The sequence below is a fragment of the Eumetopias jubatus genome, unplaced genomic scaffold (assembly GCF_037043125.1).
Source record: "Eumetopias jubatus isolate StellerSeaLion01/CBP00866 unplaced genomic scaffold, mEumJub1_p1.0 scaffold_3, whole genome shotgun sequence".
In the NCBI taxonomy this organism is placed as follows: Eukaryota; Metazoa; Chordata; class Mammalia; order Carnivora; family Otariidae; genus Eumetopias; species Eumetopias jubatus.
The window spans coordinates 37,677,378-37,693,114 of record NW_028274809.1 but is presented as its reverse complement, the minus strand read 5'-3'; the positions used below and the strand labels follow the sequence as shown (position 1 = coordinate 37,693,114).

At 37.7% G+C, this 15,737-nt stretch overlaps 1 protein-coding gene across 5 annotated transcripts in view; it reads left to right on the top strand.

Annotated features, from left to right (window-relative positions):
- PLCL1 (phospholipase C like 1 (inactive)) overlaps nucleotides 1-15,737 on the top strand; it is a 335,868-nt gene that overhangs the window by 258,108 nt on the left and 62,023 nt on the right. The window lies entirely within an intron of this gene.

Genomic DNA, 15,737 nt, shown 5'->3' with positions numbered 1-15,737 from the left:
TTTGGCAATATAATTTAAAATGTTTTTCCCACTTGATTTATACATTTGTTTTCTGAATTTGTTAGGCAATAGTGATGTACATAAACATTTATGTTTAATGTCAACATAGAACTATTAGTTAAATAAAATATAGTAAACCAATATTATGGACTGTTTTGAAGCCATTAAAATCATGCATTAGAAGAATATTTAATGGTATGGAAAACTTCTCATAACATATTTTGTGAAAAAGTCCAGCTACAAAAAAAATATACACTATAGGATTTAAATTGTATTTATATGTATACACATCACACATCTAAACTGTTAGCAGAATATTAATAGTGATTATTTTTAAGTAAGGAGAATGAACTTTACTTTCTTGTTTATGCCTTTCTACTTTTTATTCTCTATTTGCAAAACTCTTTACAATGAACCCAACTAATTTTCATAGTTGAATAAAAAAATAAATGTTAAGCAAGAAAAGAATAATATTTTATCCTTAAAAAAACAACTAGAGGAAAGACATTTGGGATAAACACCCTACAATTGAAAAAAAAAAAAAAACCCATAGAATGCATTCTGCTTCTGAATGATCACACTTCTTATAAACTGTACTCCATGGTTGCTGGGGGAAAAGTTCACCTATTACCTATATCTCATTTTTCATGAAATCAATTTTTTCATCATAAAGGTAGGGACTGAAAGCTATTCAGTGAATAGGTATAATTGCCATCTAAGAGGTGAAATTAGGGTACTAGTTGCCATAGATACAGACAGTTGAAATCACTTATTCTTCCAATTCTCTGTGAAGCTAAGAAAGAAAAATCATTCCTTGGGAGGGGAGGCTGGTCCCCTGGAGCTGGGCTTGGAATAAACAGAAGAGTACCTGGTGCACCTGGACTGTGTTTGGCCAATTTCCATTTCACATCCCCAAGTGTCCGATGCTGTTTTGTTTTTTCATTTCTATCTGCTGGAGCCAAATCTGGACATCCGCCTTTTCTCATTTGTATTTTTAAAATGCAGTTTGTAATTACAGGCATAGCATGGTTTTCCAAAACTTAAGTAAAAGGCTACAGTAGAAAGCAGAAGTACTTAAAATGAGATCTTCATTTATAGTTCCCTACAGAAATGATTTTTCATATTGGTTGGGAACTGAGTATAAATATCCCTATGCCAAATGGTAAACTCGGCAGACCTTGCAAGTGATTGAAAACTCTTTTGACAGCTCTGTTGGCTTATTTCTTTTAGTGGGGAAGTGAGTAGGAACTTATACAAGTAATGATGATATTGACCTGAATGTAAAAACATCATTTTTACTTTCGAGGATTTGCATTGTATTGGTTGGCATCTTCAATGCTCTTGTTATATCAGTGTTAATATTTATTTTAAAGAAGACTTCTAAGATATTCTGCAGATCGAGTAATTATTTTATTTTATTTATTATTTATTTATTTTTAAAGATTTTATTTATTTATTTGACAGAGAGGGACAGAGATAACAAGAGAGAGCATGAGTAGGGAGGAGAGGGAGAAAGGCTCCTGGCTGAGCAGGGAGCTGGAGGATTTGAGGATTTGAGGCTTGATCCCAGGACTCTGGGATCATGACCTGGGCCGAAGGCAAACGCTTAACCCAATGAGCTACCCAGGTGCCCCTCGAGAAATCATTTAAGAAAAAAAATTGGATCAAGCAGGATTTTCCTGCTTAAAATCCTACAGTGGCTTCCCATTAAAATAAAATGGAAACTCCTTCCTGTGGTCTATGGGGCCATTTATGATCTGGCCTTGCATACCTATATACCTATCTCACTCACCTCTCCCAGCCTCACCCTGAATCCTGTTCACTACCCGCAATCCGCCCCCCCCCCCCCCCCCCCCCGGTAACCAGCCACATGGACTTTCTTTCTTTCTTCAACTAGACCAAGTTTGTTCCCATCTCTGGGTTATTTTATTTGTGGTTTCCTCTGCCTGAAATGTTCTGTTGCATGAATAGTTGCTTCTTATCTCTTAATTCTTAGCTCAAATATATCCTCAGAGACATCTTCCCTAACCACTGTCCCCACCCGTCACTCTACCACATAACCTTGTTTTATTTCCATCACCCTACTTAGCAGTGTTGAAAAATATTTTGCTTGACTTTCTGTTTAATTTCTGTCTTCCTTTCCCCTTCAATTTAAATGTATACTCTATGAGGGCATAGACCCTGTCTGTCTTGCTTACTACTGTTATCTCTCGCATCTAAAACAGTGCTGGCATGTACTGTTACCAGTGAATGTTAGTTGAATAAAAAGTAAATAGAAACATTAATTGTTGGTGAAAATAGTGTAGATCCGGTGCCATAACTGATGTGTTTACGGTAAATCTTTAAATCTCCTTTGTTTTACCTCTATGACACCACGCTAACCAAACTGTTCCTTGTCTTAAACATACAGTTAAAAACTCTATAGACTGAGGCAAAACTATGGAGACAGTAAAAAGATCAAGGGGCCAGAGCTGGGGAACAGTGTAGGGGGAGGGAGGGAGGGATGAATAGGAGGAGCACAGAGGATTTTTAGGACACTGAAACTATTCTATATGATCCTGTAATAGTGAATACATGGCATTATGCATTTGTCAAAGCCCGTAGAATATATAATACAAAGAGTTAACCCTAATGTAAACTCTGGACTTTAGCTAATAGTACTATATCAATATTGGCTCATCAATTGTAATAAATATACCACGCTAAAGGAAGATGTTAATAGTAGGAAAACTGGGGATGGGCTTAGAGGGTTTACGAGAATTCTCTGTACTTTCAGCTCAGAGAGCTAAGACTTCTCATAAAAATAAGGTCTAAAAAAATTCCTTGCAGACTGTTAATGATAAAAAAAAATATTTGGGTGACTAAGGCAGAAAACAAATCCAGGGTAATGGTGGTAGTAGGGGGGCAGGTACAGTTTGAATGTTCAACTCAAATCACTTAAATATTTGGATTCCTCAAAAATGGTAATGAACTGTATAGATGCCAACCAAGACGAAAAGTCGTAACCACTAAAAAAATACAGAATACATTTAGAATAAAAAAAAAGACCTGAAGTCATTTCCAAACAGATACAAATTTGGCTTATTTCAGTATCAAAGAAACAAATCAGGCAACTAGTAACCTCCATTTACTGAAAGCCAACCTGAGTGTATCCAACAATACTACTTATCAACAGGAAATAAAGTGAAAATATTTTAGAAAACATTGACCCTGAGTTCATCTGCACAGATTTTTTTCTAAACCTGGCTTTTCCCTAATGACCTGAGATGGTTCTCTTCCTTACCAACCACTGGCTAATTTAATATGTGGAAATATTTCCTATTGATGGTCTTAAAAATTTAGTCTTAAAAGTCATTTTAATATTAATATTGCAATTATAATTCTATTATAGTATCTGTGTTGATATCAAGAAATCAAACATCAAATATATCCTTACTAGAGTGGGCTTATTTGCATGGCATAATTTCAGAAGACAGTTTCCCCATAGTACATATCTTATTTAAAACATACATCTTCTGGGGCACCTGGGTGGCTCAGTCGTTAAGCATCTGCCTTCAGTTCAGGTCATGATCCCGGGGTCCTGGGATTGAGCCCTACATCGGGCTCCCTGCTCTGCGGGAAGCCTGCTTCTCCCTCTCCCACTCTCCCTGCTTGTGTTCCCTCTCTCGCTGTGTCTCTCTCTGTCAAATAAATAAATAAAATCTTAAAAAAAATTTAAAAAATAAAACATCTTCTATCTGCTCACTGGTACTTGGAATTTCAAAATTACAATCAATTCCTTTGGGTGAAGACTTTTTAATCTCTTTTAAAATGCAAAAAAAAAAAAAAATCTCCGTGAATAATAACACATCGGATTATCAGCAATTTGTAGCCTTGAGTGAATTTAACCGATCCTGTCCTACCTAGGATTTTTTTTTAAGATTTTATTTATTTGACAGAGAAAGACACAGCGAGAGAGGGAACACAAGCAGGGGGAGTGGGAGAGGGAGAAGCAGGCTTCTGCCGAGCAGGGAGCCTGATGCAGGGCTCGATTCCAGGACCCTGGGATCATGACCTGAGCCGAAGGCAGACACTTAACGACTGTGCCACCCAGGTGCCCCCTACCTAGGATTTTTACCTGGGAGAAGGAAGAGATCTTAATGACAGAGTGTTCCCCAAGTCTGGGTTAGGTGAGGGTGAGGTTGCTCAAAGAATTACCATTTTTCCTGAGAAGCACAATCTCCCTTCATACTCCAAATAGGGATGTAGCTATGGAAATGCCTGTCTGATATTCAGGGCAGCAGAAGCAGAGGTGACTTTCCTGATTATCAAATACGTGTCCCAGCCTGAGGAGGGATGTGCCAGCTTCTGAAAAGCACTAAAGCAAACTGGGAACATTATTAATCAGTAACTGAAGTAAGTAGAATAAGTAGGTCCTAAAAGCAGAAGGTGGGATTGATGCCTCTTTCCCAGACTGAAGACACACAGCAGTGGGCTGTTGGTGTTAGACTCCAGGGACACTACCGTTTGGGTGGCTCCATATTGTCCTTAGGATGATTTTTCAGAAATTGTATTAAGAATTTCATTTAAAACCAGAGTACCATTTCTAAGTGACCTGTCCCTTTATTTCACTGTGATTTTTGCCTCCCAGGTCTTTGAAAGAGCAGGCTTCACTTCCCCACTCTGGCTTTGCACTTTCTCTAAGAAAATATCCTCCGAAGTAAGCACTGTAGTCATAGAGTCACTCACTGCCCAGCCTTTTAAGGTTGCCAAAGCAGTCTTTTAATTTACAATTCAATCTTTCTTTCCTCATGTTTTTTCTCATTTGTATCCATTTCCCCTTCCTTCCTTCCTTCCTTCCTTCCTTCCTTCCTTCCTTCCTTCCTTCCTTTCTCTCTCTCTCTCTTTCTTTCATATCCATTTTCTTATATTGGCTTAGCCAAGGTTCTTACCAGACTCTCTTCTCCTCCTGCCTGAGGTTTTCAATAGGATGACTAGCCCTCCATTTAGTCTCTACCTTTCTCTAATTCAACAATTGGAATAATCATCCTCAAATTCTGTTTTTGATTTTTTACCTAGACTTGTCTTCAGCCTCCAGTGCTGGCTGTTTTGGCAGTCTCACTTCCCATTTCCTTCTGTGTGAACCCTCTGCTTCAGTTAAGCTGATGTTTTTGCCATCTCCTTTTCATTTTCTGTCCTTTGTGTTTCCATTCTGTACCACCTAGAATGCCTTCTTAGCCTTAATTTCCCTCTCCATCAGTCTAAGTCCAGACCTTTGTCCCACCTTCTCACAAAAGTGACATTAAGAAAAGATTCATTTATTGAGCTTATTCATAACATTCAATACATATCATATATAAAGAACTTTAGCAGATTTTGTGCAATATAGAGATAAATAAACAGAGGCAGATATCAGCACAAATAGCCATATATAAAGCATGACAGCTCTTTGACTCAAGATAAACATAAATAAAATGAGATGGGAAGATGTATTTTCTGCTTGTAGAACAACACTTTCTCTTCTAACATATCACTTTGTGTATGTCATTAGGCTTTTGATTAGTCAACTCAACAAACCCGTTTTGGATATCTGTTACTGTACAAGTTGCTAGAGGGAAGAAATGGTCTGAATAAAAATTTCTGTCCTTTAGGAAAAAGAAGTCCTGATAGGAAGGCAGGACTTACACCTAAAAAAAGGCAGGAACAGGGGTGAGTGGGTGGCTCAGATGGTTAAGCATCTGCCTTTGGCTCAGGTCATGATCTCCAGGTCCTGGGGATCAAGCCTCATATTGGGCTCCCAGCTCAGTGGGGAGTCTGCTTCTCCCTCTCCCTCGGCCTCTCCCCCTGCTTGTGCTCTCTGTTTCTCTCTCTCTCAAATGAATAAATAAAATCTTTAAAAAAAAAGGCAGGAACATACAAGGTCCAGATAGTGAAGCAGATGATGTTTTATGTCCTGAGCAGGATGGAGTCTAAGGACCTTGAGTACTATGATGCACTGTTCACAGTGACTTGTAATACACCCCACCCCCAATCCCACTCCATGCTCAGCAGAATTTGTTTGCAAAGAATTTTTTTTTAAAGTTCTGTCTCTCTCGAATGTTCTTATTTTCACTCACCTCCCCCTTCTCTAAAGAGGCTCTACAAAGGTTTTTCAGGACCTTGTGGCATTTTTATCCAATGTCCACTCCAGCGCACTGGACAGGTGATTCAAGGATGTATGGTCCTGTTACTCTTGGGCAGCTCATTTGCACATTCTCACGTTATTAGAACCTTCATAAGGAGTAGCAGATGCAAATGAGAAGTCCCTATCTACAACTAATTTTAAAAGAAAAATACTGTCTAACCTTTATATAACTTTTTTCTTTAGATAGCTGAATTTTACTTTTCTAATGTTCTCACCTGTCCTCTTTTTCATGCATCATCAAAAAGTATTTGCTTAACATATTTGTGCTTTTTCAGTGTTTTAAATTAATGTGAAAACTTTTAGGTAATTAGTGTTTTGAATACAACATTCGGAGGTGGAATAGTTACAGGAGACTGTAACTGTAAAAAATAAACACAAAGTATTCTCTGAAGGTGACTTCTGTGCTGAATTATTTAGCATTAACTTAAAAGTTAAACCTTTACTATGGTAGGAACAACAGATTTTCTGGAGATAGAAGAGAAATCAAAACAATTTAGAGAACATGGGTCAAGGGTTATTTAATCTTTTACTAAGTCAGCTGGGGTATGATTTGGAGTAGCTGATTATGTTAGCATGACCAGGATTCTAGTGAAAAGAACTAATTGCTATCTTTAACTCTTGCAATGGAATCAGTACATTGACAGGTATCAATTAATCAAACCATAATGGGTTGGACTAAATACATTCTCTTCTGTCAGTGTTATTACAAAGATATATTGAAGCTCAGTATAAGAAAAAGTGGTATATCTCCAGTCTCCCCATGTAGTTTTGCTTATTGAAATCAATTTAAATTGAAATTAGTAAATCATAGATACTCTCCTTCCATCACTCTCTCATTGTGAAGTTTGTGTGGAACTTTATATTAGTTTGCATTTCAAAAAGTATGTTGGCCTGTATACTAATGGAACACAGAAAAAGAACAGCCTGCTGGCAGGTGCCAAAATAGAGCTGGTTATTTATAGACAAGATATCATACACTTAGTGCATTGAAACTTCTAATTGTGGGTGTGGCAATGTCTTCTGTACATTTTTTGTATACTGGAGGAATTGTCAACGTCTTGAAGGTTGATAACATTTCCACTTGGTACCAGGGTCCTAAGGACACTGGACATCAGAGGTGCATCAACAAGCTGGCTGCATCATAGGCTGGCTTCTCTGTGAAATATTGTCCGTGCGTCTTCAAAGTTCACTTTGCATTTATGAATACTCAAGTGAAAATTCTGAAGATGGTTCACGATGGTTGGTAACCTGATAATTTTATGAATGAATTAAATGTTAATCATAGTGGGGAGAAAATAATCATTTTTAATGATTATTCAAGATATAGCTGACAACTATATCTTGGAAATAGAACAACTAGAGAAAAGAAAAGGTGAAATGGTCCCTTTATGCAGAAAACAGCTCACTGGGGGCGCCTGGGTGGCTCATTTGGTTAAGCGACTGCCTTAGGCTCAGGTCATGATCCTGGAGTCCTGGGATCCAGTCCTGCATTGCGCTCCCTGCTCAGCAGGGAGTCTGCTTCTCCCTCTGACCCTCTCCCTCTCATGTGCTCTTTCTCATTCTCTCTCTCTCAAATAAATAAATACAATCTTTAAAAAAACAAAAGAAAGCAGCTCACTGAAGTAGATCCTGTCAATATCATGGATGTAGAGACAATCGTCCTTTGGCCTGCTCTGTGTGGGTTCTCTTGTCCTATGCCGTCATAAACTGGGCTTGGAAATGTGACTCAGAGCTGTTCCCAGGACAGAGAATACTTTGTTGCATACATCAAATGCGGTGGACTTCCAGGGAGCTTGCAGATGTTCTGACCTTATGTGTGTACGTGTTTCAACTGAAAAGTAACAGTCTCAATAGGATTGACTTTGCTTAAAAGTAAAAGATGCCAATTTATTTTTTATTTATTTATTTTTTATAAAGATTTTATTTATTTATTTGAGAGAGAGAGCATGAAAGGGAAGAGGTTCAGAGGGAGAAGCAGACTCCCTGCTGAGCAGGGAGCCCGATGTGGGACTCAATCCTGGGACTCCAGGATCATGACCTGAGCTGAAGGCAGTCGCTTAACCAACTGAGCCACACAGGTGCCCAAGATGCCAATTTATTAATAGTCCCTCTGATTTAAACGTTTTAAGGACATTGAAAATTAAAGGAAATTATCTTCATTCTAGTTGGCAAATATATATGTAATGGCAATCAGATTTTAAAAGGTATCGAGTTTGATAAAATTTAGGTCTTATTTTAAATTATCTAGAGAATCAAAAACTAAAACCCAGTGTTTTGCTTAGAAGGAAGGTAAGACATAGTTTAATTATTTTAGTCTTCTTAAGAGGAGAAAACAAAATAGGTCTAGAGTAGATTGGCATGTGATTAACTTTCCAAATTAGATAGCTCCTTCCCGAAAGAGCAATGGATGCCACTGAGTACATTTCTTCCTAGGCTTGATAGGAAGAATATTTATGTGGTTGATGCCTTTTGCAAATTAGACTTGGAAGGAGAAGCAGTCAAGGCAAAATGTGTTTTTATGATACTTTACTTGGCAAATTTTTCTTAATGTTTATCACTGACTTGTACTTGCAAAAGAAATTCTATACTTTAATATAATATCAGTATCACAATGCAATTCATAAGCTTAGATCTGTTCCTCAAGGGCCTGCGTTCTAGTCTAAGCCATTTCACTAACCATTTGTTTGGTTTTAGGAAAGCCCATTTGGGGCTCAGTTTTTTCTCTTATAAAATGGGGTTGTCTATGATAGGTTTCTAAATATAAAGTTCTGTGGTTCTAGGAATTTTGATATAATCAGGAGAAAATTGGAATCTATGGAAGATTTATGAATCATGGTATGACAAAAGTTCATCTTTTCAGGATCATTCAATAGTTACATTGACTCTGCAATGATCCTAGGCAATTAGTTAAATTCGCTATTGAGAAGAGCTGGAAGGACAGTTTATTCACACAGGTTGGACACTTTAATCTATCGCTGATTAAAAGCATTACTGCCCCCTTCAGTAAAATTTTTATTTTAAATAAATGATTTTGATCTTAACTGACAACTTTAAACACCCCTGTTCAGGACACATCTAATGCTTAAAATAATGCTAATCTTTATCTAAGTAAGACCTCTATTCTTTTAGATTCAAAGCCATAGTAAGGTAATAAGATCCATTAGGAGATATTCATGTGACAGAACCAAAGAAAAGCTCTTTGTATTACTATAACAAGCAAAGGCAACTGGGAGCAGAGGCTGAAACATCAGATATGTAAATCCAGGACACTCCCAGATTCTATCAATCAAGTCAGCCTAGCTTTGGCTGGCTAAGTACACTGACTACCCAGCTGGGGGATTATATGAGGACATGCTTCTCACCTTCTCTCCTTGGCTTTTGCACTTTATATTTCATTTATGTCAGGATCTGTAGAGACCTAGGAAGGAGATTAAACTCAAATCAACTGTTTTTCCTTCCTTAAAACTTAGATAAGCCTAGGGGGAGAGGTTGAAATTGTTGATTTAAATGTGGTTAGGAATTATTGGTGTATTTTGGCCATCTGTCTTGTTTTCTCTAGAACTAATAATAATTCAAAGTTGACTGCAGAAAACAGAATAAAATTATTTTTTCTAAGTACATTGGAAGCTGTTACCATAGAAAAGATGATCAAAAGCTCTCATGAGAAAAGTCCATTTGAGCAGTGACTTTAAGTTAATGATGAGTATTTTAGAGTAATAGTTATGAATGTTATTACTGAAGGATTTCAGGTTATCCTCTAAGGAATCTCATAGGGATGCTCTTCTATCTTGAAGATTAAATCACCCTTGACTATCTCTTTACAAAGTGATCTATTAGACAAGGGGAAAAACAAATTTCTTACTATGGGGTTAACAAACATTTACATGGAGGATTTTGAAGAGAACTTGAATCATAGGGTTTGTTGAATGTTTTGGTCCTGAATTTAATTTATCTTAAATAATTAATAAGGTTTATTTTAAAGACATTTATATATTTGAGAGCGAGACAGATAGACAGACAGAAAGAGCAAACAAAGGGGAGGGGAAGAGGGAGAGAAACTCAAGCAGACTCCCGGCTGAGTGTGGAGCCCGACTTGGGCTCAATCCCATTACTTTGAGATCATGACCTGAGCCAAAACCAAGAGTCAGATGCTCAACTGACTGAGGCACCCAGGTGCCCCAGTAATAAAGTTTAAAAATTCATTTTATTTTCTGATACTTGAGTATATAGGTATAATCCTCTTAAAATCTTTGTGTTTATTTGAAAGGAAACTCAGAATATCTAAGATTATAGAAAAAAGGAGAAGTCTAGAAAAAAGACTAGAGATAAAAAGAGAAATAAGAGTTCCAAAAGACAGGGGTGCCTGGGTGGCATAGTCAGTTAAGTGTCTGACTCTCGGGCTCCATGCTCAGCATGAAGTCTGCTTAAAGACTCTCTGTCCCTCCCCCTCTGCCTTTTCTCCCCACTCTTTCTCTCAACAAATAAATAAATCTTAAAAAAAAAAACTAGTTCCAAAAGACAATTATAGGTTTGAGAAATGATCAATAATAAATAAAATACTGTGTTGTGGATAATTGATATGTAGAAGAAATAAATATCACACAGTAAAATAGGAAAAAAGTGATTGTATAAATGAATTGATGAATATGTGAATATAAAGGTAAATAAGTCCCTGATATGCTGGAATTACAATTTACTAGGGAAGTGAAGGGTGGGAGATAACATAAGTAAACAATTAATTGTAACTTGAAATAGAAAATAAGAAATTTTGTAAACAGACTAGAAAAATAGAATGTTCTTGGAATTTGGAGGTGAGAGGGAGAAGGAAAGGGAAATTGGGACACCAGTGGAAGAGAAGGCACTGGAATGAGCTTTGAGGCTGGTAGGATTTTGGCCAGGGGAGATGGCTTAAGAAGACTTACCTAAGAGTAACACATTTGTAGAAGGAGGAAAAGGAGGGTGTGTTTGGAGGAGCGTGATTTGCACAGGGACCTAGAAGAATTGAGAAGCCATAGGGGGAAAAGTTGCTGAGGCAAATGGGAAGACTTGAATTATGGGTTAGAAAAATTTTACTTCATTCAATAGGCAAAGAAGAAAATGACAAAGCCAGGAAGTAACTAGTGCTATGCTTTTGGAAGATGATTCTGGAAGTGGTATTTAGGAGTAAGGTGGGAAGAACCAGAACCTGCCAGTAGCTGAGCAGGGATTCGAAGCCACCTCTGAGTGCCTCCAAGGGAGCTTTGTAAGCATTTGAAGAAAATAGGGGATATTTCTTTTCTTCTTTTTTTTTTTTTTTTTTTGGCAAGAGTCGGGGTGGGAATGGGAGAATGAAATGGAGAGAACATATTTTTAAAGGTAACATTTGAGATGCAATTAGAATTTGAAAGATGGTCCTGAGAGTGGGAATAAAGGCTTAAACCAGGAGTTTTGTGATTAAAGAAGGAAACAAAGGGATAAAATTGGCAAGTTAGGCAAGACTTGGTGACTGACAAAATGTGGGAGCTCACCTTCTGGATGCAGTGAGGCAGAGAGAATGTTGGAGATCTGAACCTGGATGTCTGGATGAGACAGAATGCTGGAAATTACAGGTACAGGTATCTGGTACCTTATTTGTCCTCTTCAGATAGCAAAGGGGTGATTAAAGGAGTAAATGAGGGGTTTGGTTATAAAAGTATGGGTAAGCATTAGAGAAGCAACAGTGGATGGTGAGTACCCCAGGAATAGCAACAGTGGAAAAGGAGAAGGGGAGGGAGCCATTCCTGACACTCAGTCATATCTGTACCTGGTAGAGAGGGGCCACTTGACAGGAGCTCTGGTCTTGTAGAGAGGAAGCTATGGGGCCATTGTCCAGCAGAGAGGGAATGGTCAAGGGAGTAACTACCCTAAGCCCTCTCCCCTCCTGCTCCCGCCCATGATCCCTTGCTGATGGCTCCCCTTGGCCAATCCCAACAGAAGTCAGAGGCAAGGGAGACTGCTTGATGTTGCCCACAGAGACCAAACTTCCCTGCACAGAACATGGCAGAGAGTGGATCTGGAGGGGTGAATAGAGAGGACCTAGCATGGGCAACTCCTCAGTAAAAATTTGAGAATGTGTTCATTCATAAATGATATAAACTTAATAACATACCGGCTTATACAACATAAAACAAATCACAAATAGAAATTAGCATTGGATTTTAAAAGTTTTACTTACAAATAATAAAAATAAATCTTTTTGCTCTTCCAATGTGATTGAATACGTTGATCTGATCCCGCTGTCATTGTTTTCACTTGTCTGTGTTGCTGAGGAAGAAATCATGGTATGAGTAGAATGAGGAGATGCTCTGCCATCTTCACGTTTTTGCTTGTGCTTGGGTAATCTTCATTTTCTTCTCAGGAATCCATATTGGGAAAGTGTAGTTTATTTAGGACAAGATTATATAAATGGTACTACTCTACTACAGGCATATGTAAGTTGGAATATTCTGGAAGAAACTAATATATGAGTGCTGCTGTTAGCCCTTCTTCCACGTGAAATTCCCTTCTTCCTTGTCTTACCTTACTTACCACATTAGAGACATATGATCTTGATTTGGCAAGGGGGGGCAGGGTCAATCTGTAAAGCTTTATTTCCTTTCTAGTTTTACAGATAAAATAAACCTGAATAAAAGTCCTCATTCTTTCTTCTCACACTGCAAAGGGTTATCTTGTACTCCCTGCCCGAGAGTGCACATACCTCCCTACTTTGGAAACCACTGTTGTAGACCATTGGAAGTATGAATCTGGAATTTAGGAGAGAGGCCAGGGTTGGGGACATTGGCTTTGAAATGATCTTCATTGCTCTAGGAATGGATGAAATTACTAAGAGGAGAGATAATGGTCAAAGGAAAGAATGGAGAGCTGAGACCAAGCAGCTCAAAGAATTCTTACATGCATGGATATAAAAAAGGTGAAAGAGGTAGTACAGGAGTCAGAGAAAGAGGTAGTACAGGAGTCAGAGAAAGAGTGAAGCTGAAAAAGAAACAGGGTCCCAGAAATCAAGAAGGAGAGATGATCAGAGTTGTCAGTTGTTGAGTCAGGAGTGAATGAGGACAGAGGATGGACCAGGGTGTAGTTGATGATGAGGCCAAGATTAAACTTTGAAGGTCTTGATGGAGTCTTGCTTGAGTCAAAGCAATGAGTGCGGGCTAATTTTTTAAGGGAGGATTAATGGCCAGTAGAATATTTGTTATTGTTTCTGTTTGCTTACTTTGAAGTAGGAGGTATATGGAGAAGGGAAAAATGCCAGGACAGAGGTGGAGATTTTGGATAAAAAAAGGAAAGGGTCATTGGGAATGGATTCCTGAGGGAGGCAGTGGAGGTGAGATTGACTGTCTAGGTGGAAGAGGCAGCCACAGCAAAGAGGATACTTCCTTCTCAGGTTATTACAAAGAGGGTATGGTGTTTCTGGATGAAGGAAATATATTTTTTTATGCTCAACACTGAGGAGATACTTAGTAAAATACCACAAAGAAAACTGGCCACAAATCAATAGATAAAAGAGTGTGTTTTTTTTTAATCACAAGAATATGTTCTCTACTGAGAGCAAAACTAAGAGAAGTGAGTGTTAAGATGTCAGTCAAGATATTATCAAAGGAAATTATCAATCCTATTACTTTTTTGAGTTTTTCTTAAAAAGGACAAATTTGAATCTGGTTGAAATGGATTGATTATGGGCATGCCCTCATGTTTTTCCTGACAGGCTGGACCAGGTGACTTTGAAAATGCTATTATTTCAGGCTCAAAGATTGCATGTATGTGAAGACATGCATTCTCTCAAGGAGTATGACCAGGCCAGACAAAATCAGAGGGGTGCTATTTTTTCATGAAAGTAAATGGATGCCAGGTAACTGGGGTTTTAATTCAAGCTTGATCATTAATTAGTTCTATTTTTAGACAAGAATCTTAACTCCTGTAAGTCTTCACTTCTTTTCTTTTTTTCTTTTCTCCTTCCTTTCCCTTCCCTTCCCTTCCATTCCCTTCCCTTTCCTCTTTCTTTCTTTTTCTTTCTTTCTTTCTTTCTTTCTTTCTTTCTTTCTTTCTTTCTTTCTTTCTTTCTTTCTTTCTTTCTTTCTTTCTTCTTTCTTTCTTTCCTTCTTTCTTTCCTTCTTTCCTTCCTTCTTTCCTTCCTTCCTTCCTTCCTTCCTTCCTTCCTTCCTTCCTTCCTTCCTTCCTTCCTTCCTTCCTTCTCCCTCCCTCCCTTCCTCCCTCCCTCCCTCCTTCCCTTCCTTCTTTCTTACAAAACTAAGGGGCTGGTCATAATACCTAAGATTCTTTTGGTCTTAAATGGTTCTAAAAATGTATATTATATTACCTATTTTGCTTATGGTAAAGTCACAACAAAATGTGACCATTATTTATGAATGTCTCCCTTGCTTGAGTTTCATAAAAACATTTTGTCTACTACTTAACTATTGCAACATCTGATAACTTTTGAAATTATAATAAAAAATTGATGTTGCATGCATGGATGCTAAGCTTAGAAAAGACTAAATCAGATGGGCCTCATATTAAATCTTTCTCTGCTTGTGAGTTTCATTGATTTGGAAGCTGCAGTAAGTCAGGTTACTGTTAGGCATTTAGTAAATTGTTATTCACTAACTTTCCACTTCCTCTTGGGAGTTGAAAGCATTAATTCAGTTAAAATATGTGACTCAGTCTAGACCTTCTTGGGTATCTACTTTAATGGTTTTGATCGTCAATTTAACCCTCCAAATAACTTACTTTAAACTGCCACTTTAGGCAGAAAATATGAGTAATTCAATTTGGTTTGTTGAATTAATTATCATATTTTATTCATCCTTTTGAGTAGACTTCCCTGCTAGACTCTGAGCTCCATGGAGATAGAAGAGTGTCTGTTTTGCTCCTTAATGCATCACACCCCTTGTACTTACAACAGTGCTTACATATAGTGTTTGCTCAGTAGATAATTATTAAATAAGTGAATTATATAATTTTACCTCTATAGAGTTGTTAGGCATTAAAAATTGTGATTCAATATTCTTTTCTACTTAAAAATTTGTAATCATAAACCACTTTATATTTATCAGTGATTGTACAAGACTACAATCTGTTCAACAGCATTTAATTATGAAAAATGTCTTATCCAACACTTTATGTCCACTTTGGATTCTGCCTTGAATTTCCTTCAGAATATTCAGACAGACAAAACATAGACTAGCCAGGTGAAATGGGACAATACTTACTGAGAGTACAAGAGTGGCTGGAAATTCAAGAAGCGTTAGTTTGCCTAATGGTTGCCTTTCTTCAGTCACTTCTTCAAAAGGGCCCCAATCCCTTGTCATCCTGATTACAACTTCTATACCGATTATCTTCCCTCTTCTTCAAGTACAGATTTTTCTTTTCTCCATCTCTCCAACAGTTGTCTTATTTCCCCCACTTCATTTAGTATATTAATTATTTCTTGGACATTTTTCTTTTCTACCCAAATGTAAAGGGCAGGGACAACCATTTCAGTGTTATTGCCTACAACCTCTGTTGAATTGGTGGCTCTGAAATCTGACCCATTCCTCATTCTTGCCAGTGGAGCTGGAGC